This window comes from Pan troglodytes, chromosome 21 (assembly GCF_028858775.2).
Source record: "Pan troglodytes isolate AG18354 chromosome 21, NHGRI_mPanTro3-v2.0_pri, whole genome shotgun sequence".
In the NCBI taxonomy this organism is placed as follows: Eukaryota; Metazoa; Chordata; class Mammalia; order Primates; family Hominidae; genus Pan; species Pan troglodytes.
In genome coordinates this window covers 32,665,361-32,672,797 of record NC_072419.2, presented here as the reverse complement: position 1 = coordinate 32,672,797, position 7,437 = coordinate 32,665,361, and positions in this window count along the sequence as shown.

Below are 7,437 nucleotides of genomic sequence, written 5' to 3'. Positions count from 1 at the left end.
CAAATATATACCAAGGATTTTAGTTAATATTTCAATATTTTCTCATCAATTTGAACAAATATACCATATGTTAGTGGGGTAGATATATGGGAATTTTCTGAACTTTGCACTCAATTATTCTATAAGCCTGCAGCAGTTCAAAAAACTAAGTTTGTTAATTTAAAAATAAAAAGTAACTAGATATTATAAACTCATTTTTTTTTCATTTAAACAAGAAACAATTATTGAATCCTTACTGTGTTGCAGGCCCTGTGAATGGTGCAGGGAAACTAATTTACTTCATGAATAGTCATGAATTTGCCCAATGGTAAATAATAGCTAAATGTAATTCTAAAACAAAGTTATTTGCTCAAAATTCCAAATTTTAAGTCAAATAGTTGGTTTTCATTTTAGAACAAGGTCTGTTTTTGTTTGTTTTCCAAGCTAAGCTTATGTTGTAAATTAGTCCCTGGTTAAGCTTTAACAAATATTATTTTGGCATTATATTTAATTTGAAAAGTAGAAATTCCTTTAAAGGCAATATTTCCAAAATGTATTTTTCAATCTCTGTGCCTTTTTGCTCTGCAGATATTTAAAATTAAGTTATTATAATCTAAGAAAAGTAAATCAGAAATGTGCAAACTATTTATTTATCCATTTATCTGTTGATGGACATTTGGATAGCTTCCACCTTTTGGCTGTTTTGAATAATACTGCTATGAACATTGGTGTAAAAATTTCCATTTGAGTCCATGCTTTTAATTTTTTTAAATATATATTTGGAAGTGGAATTGTGGGATCATATGTGTGCTATTAATTTTTAAGTGACTTTGTATCAAAAATAATGAATATAACTTCAACTAATAAGCACTTTCATAATAAATTGTGTTTTTAGTTTTTAAATAATTCTACATAAATTAATCTAAGGAAAATTACATGAAGCAGTTATAAATCTGAGAGCAATGAAGATGGGAGGAATTATGTATTCATAGAGTTGTAAGTAAACAAAGTTTAAATTTGGGTTTCATAGAAACCCAATTTCTGTGAACATTTCTATGAAATTTGGGTTTCATAGAAATAGAGTGGACTTGCCCCAGATGCTTGCAAAATTGAACTGGTCTTAGTTCTGCAAACACAGATTGTTTTTTAAAATTTTGATACCAGCGTGCTATCACAGCATATTGTTACCCTGCTTTAAGTCACCATATATATGAAATAAAGTAAAATAAAAGCTCCTAAGACACATCTAATTATTCCCTTGCAAAGCTTGATACTGTAAGATTTCCCCGGAATGGTGATATTCACATGTATTAAACAATATCACAAGTTGGTGGGTTGATCTGGTACTTACTGAGCTAAATGCTCCCAAGAAGCAAATCACAGCAGTTATTTAAAAGTTTTAGGGGCCAGGCACAGTGGCTCACACTTGTAATCTCGGCACTTTGGGAGGTGGAAGAGGGTGGATTATAAGGTCAGAAGTCCAAGACCAGCCTGGCCAATGTGGTCTCTACTAAAAATACAAAAATTTTCCGGGCATGGTTGCAGGCACCTGTAGTCCCAGCTACTCGGGAGGCTGAGGCAAGAGAATCGCTTGAACCCAGGAGGTGGAGGTTGCAGTAAGCTGAGATTGCACCACTGCACTCCAGCCTGGACAACAACAGAACAAGACTCTGCCTCAAAAAAAAAAAAAAAAAAAAAAAACTGTAGTAACTCTTTTACACCCTCTAAGGCATTTTATAAAATAGCAGTAAATCAATAAAATTTGAAAGTGGGCAGCATGTTAACCTTTGAACACATGTTTTACTTTAGGATTCTATTTAACATATGAAATTTGAGGCTGTATATTGTACAACTGTATAATTTTAGGGAATGAGAGATGAGTTTGGAGAAGTAATGCTAGTAGATGCAATCTTTGTCTACTTTCTCCTATGTAACTTGATTCTTACCCATTACTTCAAATACTGTCAATATACTGAACCCTCAATCAGTATTTCCAGTACTAAATCCTCAGTTGATATAGGTTCATGTATCAAGTTGCTTTCTGAACAGCTCCACTTAAATGTCTAATGGGTGTTTTACATTTAACGTTCTCAGTACACTCCTTCCCTCTCTCAAACCTTGCCCCAGTAACAGTCAGTTTTAGGAAATGGCAAAACCAAGAACTCCAGTGACACAAACAGTGGAATAAATCCTGAGTGGTATGTTTCCCTGACAGAAAGTGCTTCATTAGCAAGCCTGCTTCTAAAACTCATTACAAATCCATACACTTTTAGCTATTTATAGCTTTCTTAATCTATGTCACACTAGTCATATTCTCTCACTTGGACTTAGGAACGTAGTCTCCTAATTAGTTTCCTTTTTTTCTCTGATTCTCCTCTTCTTTTTCTCTCTTATAATCCATTCATCACTCTCCTTAATTGCTGCTATAATTTTTCCTCACTTATTTAAATATATTTAAATAAGAAAGATATTTCCAATATCTTTATTACGGTTCTTTGTATGAATGGATCCTGCCCTCTTCTCCAACGTGCATCTTAACTTGTATGCAGACTTCAGAGTAATTAGCATTTAAATATTTTTAATGTGTTAGTGTTTTGTTTTTCTATCAATTTTCTTTATCATCTTCTTTAATGTTTAGGTGATTAATTTGTTTGAGTGACAGCATGCCTATGGAGTAAATCATAACATTAAAACTTGGTCAATTTCATATCAATTTATTTTATATATGATGGGTTTCAGTGGGTAAATGATTCAATTTTAGCCAGAAGTGTGCTGAGTGACTTCTGGGTAAGATTTTGTTTTCCTGAAGAAAAAGAGAAATGAGAAATCGAAGTATCTTTTCTTCCTACCTTGAGTGCCGTTATAACAAGAAATGGTGCTTTGAAATGTATCAGTCATCTTGTAAGAAACACTGTCAGTGTAAAGAGAAAAAATAAAAACAAATGAAAAAAACAAGCAAAAATATGCTGAAGCTGACAGAACATCTGGGTCCTTGGTGATACTGGTATGCAGGGTGAGCCAATTTGAAATTTCTTATAATGTGAAGTAAAAAATCTATTATTGCTTAAGATTGTATCAATTATCTATTGCTGATTAACAACTCTCCTTAAAATTTAGTCACTTAAAATAATAATTCCTTGTTGCTACAAGATTCTATATGTTGGGTCTGCAGTTCTTTTGATCTTGATCAAGCTAGATTGATCTTGGCTGGACTTGATCATGCAACCGTGGTCATCTAACAGATCAGATGCATTTCACTTTGGCTCTTCTTGGCTAGGCTTTCTCATCTAAGTTTTGGGTCCATGGCTTGGACAAATGAGATAAATAAACTAAGTTCTGTATAATGTTTTATCTTCCAACAGGCTAGCTTGGACTTGTTCTCATGGAAATAGCAGGAGTCCCAACTACAAGAGTTGCAATGTCAAGGCCTCATCTTATAACTGGCACATAGGTCACTTCCACCATATTCTTTTTGCTAATGAAAGTCACAAAGTCAGTCCATGTTCAAGTAGAGGGGAAACTGACTCCACCACTTGATGTGAAGAGTTGGAATATCATAGTTATTGTTTCTTGTGACTTGCCATAGCGTATTTTCTCACACTAACAACTCTGTATTTCTTCCCAAATTCTGAAAAATTCTTTTGTTGGCTCTTCCTGTACTTGATTCATTACATTAAGTTTTCCATTTAAATGTTATTTCCTTAGAAAGACTTTATCATTGGTCAAGTAGCTGTATTCTCTTCATCAGTTACTCTATTTTCTCATTAGAATATGAACTTTGTAAAAATGGGAACTTTACTTTGTTTATGCCAGTAGTTTATATACATTTTCTGTTACGTGAAAAGTATGAAATGTTTTTTTCATGGTTAAAGAAATAAAAGAATAAATATGTAATCACTGCAATGAGAAGAGTGAATTTTTATTTTCCCAAATTATTTTATGGGTTTATGAGAGTAGACTTTATTATTAGTTTAGAATTGGGTAATGAGGGGAAAAATGCTATAAATCTCAATCATTTTATCAGTCCTTTGCCATTTATACACACACACACACACACACACACACACTATATTTATACATATATAGTCCCAACTACATGAGTTGGAGGAGTCCCAACTACATGAGTATATATATATGTGTGTGTGTGTGTATATATATGTGTATATATATAGTGTGCATATATATAGTGTATATATATCTGTATACATAGTGTATCTATATATACTGTATAAATAGTGTATCTATATATACTGTATAAATAGTGTATCTATATATACTGTATAAATAGTGTATCTATATATACTGTATATATAGTGTATCTATACAGTGTATATATAGTGTGTATATGTATATATGGAAAATATATAATTATATATGCATATATGTATAATTATTTTGACAAATTAGAATATATTCACTATTTTAATTCTTGAACTTTTTTACGTATTTTTTCCTGCATAGAATGTATATCCACCATTTTTCTTTTTACTATATAGGTTTTTCTTTTTGTATTTCCAAGCAAATATCATCTTTTAAAAAAACTTTTGTGTTCCTACTAGATAAGTTGTTTTCCTCCACTGCATCCCTTTAATTATCTCTTTGTATGCCTAATATGGAACTTGGCATACCTTGTTTTTTCAGTTATCCAAACATTGATTTATGTCCCCGTAAGTTGAAGTGTAATTTTCTGAAAATCTGAGTCTTACTCTCATTTATTTACTATAATTTATTACATGTATATAGCAAGCTATCAAAAAATATTTATTAATTTGAGTTTAAGTATGTGATATATAGTCAGCCCGATAGCATAGATGCCTGATTTAATTTTGAAATTAATTGTAAGATAAAATGCAGTTTCTATTTTTGTCTTATTGAATTTGATTCTGCTAGTTAAAACTTAATGTCCCTGTGCTATCTCTCTGAAGGAGGTTCTTACTTTTTATAATTTTGCAAGCTACAATAATATTGCATAGGCACATTGATACAATGGCCTAGTTTGCTTTCTCCTAGCAATTGTTTAAAGCTTGTTCCACGTTCCTACTTCTGTTGGCTTTGTCTCCTTCATTATATCTTATTTCCCATTATGCTGCCTTCCAATCACTGAATTCCATTCCCACTGGCTCAGTGCTTGGACCTCGTCTTTCTCAAATTCCCAGAACCTTCCCAGATAAACACCTTCAATTACAGTGACTCCTTTCCTCTTCCACAGAGGCCCCTAACAATAAACAACTTGCTCAATAGGTAGCTGAAGAATGATTCTCAGATGAGCTTAGTGTAAGAAGGAACTGGGATGTAATGTCTTTTTTACTCTTTGAATTCCCATTAGTCTCCTCATTGTAGAGGAGTAGACTGTTTGATATTGCCCATAAGCAGAACTTAGGCAGTGTGATGTCTAGTACAGAAATGTTCTGCAGTATTAAATATATCCCATCATGTACTAAGAAGCTACTTCAGAAGCATAATAAAACATCACTATGGTGTCAACATAAATGAGTAAACAACAAATAAATATTTAACATATAAAAAGAAAATTTTAGATTTTGATTTATAAGGTAATTATAAATGTGTCCTCTTAAATTTAAAGTAATTTTTGAGGATGAGAAACTGAAAAGTAGGTTCTAAATATACACAATTTCAAGAACAAGAGGATTTAGAAACTTCCATTTATAAATACCTCCAAACACAAAAATATGAGCTTGAAGATGTCTACCAACATCCCCCATTCTGTCTCGTCTTCCGTTTTTCTTTGAGAATATTAGACTCTACACCCACATACTATCCTCCATTCCGTTCCTGAAGAGTCTTGAACTCAGGACCTAACAGATTCAAAGTTATAATAAAAATCTTATTTTTTTACAAGGCCATGTGAATATCAGTTGGTACAACTGACAGTCAAATAGATATCAAACATTCAAAAAAAAAAAGAAGGAAAAAAATGACATACCATAAAATAATTGACAAAGGTTTCACTCTTTCGACAGAGAATGCTACCTTCCCTCTCCTTTAGATTTCTCTATGAAGGTCATTGTCAACTCAGCCAACCTATTAATTTAGCTGCTTAGCTCAAAGTTGTGTTTCCTTCTTTATTACAAAAAGCCATCTGTGTGTGTGTGTGTGTGTGTGTGTGTGTGTGTTATATGACAGAGAGAAAGAGAGAGAGATGAATTGAAAGAGAGTGAGATAAGAGAAAAATTCAAGAATAATTTTAACAAAGTCTACACTGACACAGGTAAAATTCAAATAATGCAAAAACTGTAATAGTATATACTATATTGTGAAATTGTGAAAAAATATGAGTGTTTTATAATAACTATTCTGAGTCTCTCTTTCTCTCATGCATTCACATATACATACACACATACAATTATACACACATACTCACAAGCTTTCATTCTCAAAAGGTAGACTAGAATGCTCAGAGAAGACCAGGCCATTCTGAAATCTTACCTGAAGTCTTAATGTTTCATCAAAGTCCCTAATTATGCTCCCCAGCAGTAGTTCCCCTATCTCTTATTCTCCAAAACTCTTGACTATAACATTTGAGAGATTATTCCTTTTCCTTTATCTTCTATTAAAAAATCTGAAGAGGACTCTAGAAAATATGTCCTCCTTCTGGGGGAGCAAGGGAGATTGGAATACATTTTCTAACCTTTATTCTGTCTGTAGAATATTAGATGTTCCAAAGTCATTTTAAATCTTAAATTGCCATAGTCCATTTGAATCTAATACTGTGGCCCTCTTGGCAGAACCATTCTCTGAAACTGCAATGGAATTTTTAAAATTGTTTGTCTTATAGTCATCTTAGCATACCTGTAGTTACATCCATGATATTTTGCATATGCAAGCCTATCTCTAAATTAAAATATAGTTTTATTAAATTTTCAGACTTTCATGTAAAAGTCCATCCTTAGTCTCTTTTCATGGAGCCCTTTTGTCCAACTGAAAGGAATTATGGCATGTTGCTTAATTAGTTGGTTTCAACGAGGATATGAAAGCTATTCTCTGGATTTTGTCTAAATCAAAGACTGAGTCCTAATTGGACTTATCACTGAAAACATTTCTTAATTTATCTTTTACAAGTTGGATATGAAAAATACTTACTCTTAATCCTGCAAGTCCGATAATTTCTGTCTTTCTTTCTTTTAATTCTTCTAAACTGGCCAGTGTTTTTCTGAGCTCATCTTTTTCTTGTAGCAAGCACTTTTTGTAGCTCTAGTAAATGTAGCTAACTAGTGGTTGGGGGAGAGAGTGATATGCTAGTAACATCACCAGGAGCCTGTTTGCTTAATCAATTGCCTTTTAGGTACTTGCAGCTAATAGTTTTACCAAGTGGTTTGTTACTGCATTTTATTCAACCTTTAATAATAAATCCCTTGCTGCCTGAGGCCTGACTCCAAAACCAAAGCCGCATAATTTAATAAAAGCTTTCTATTTATAAGTAATGATTACTTTATTACT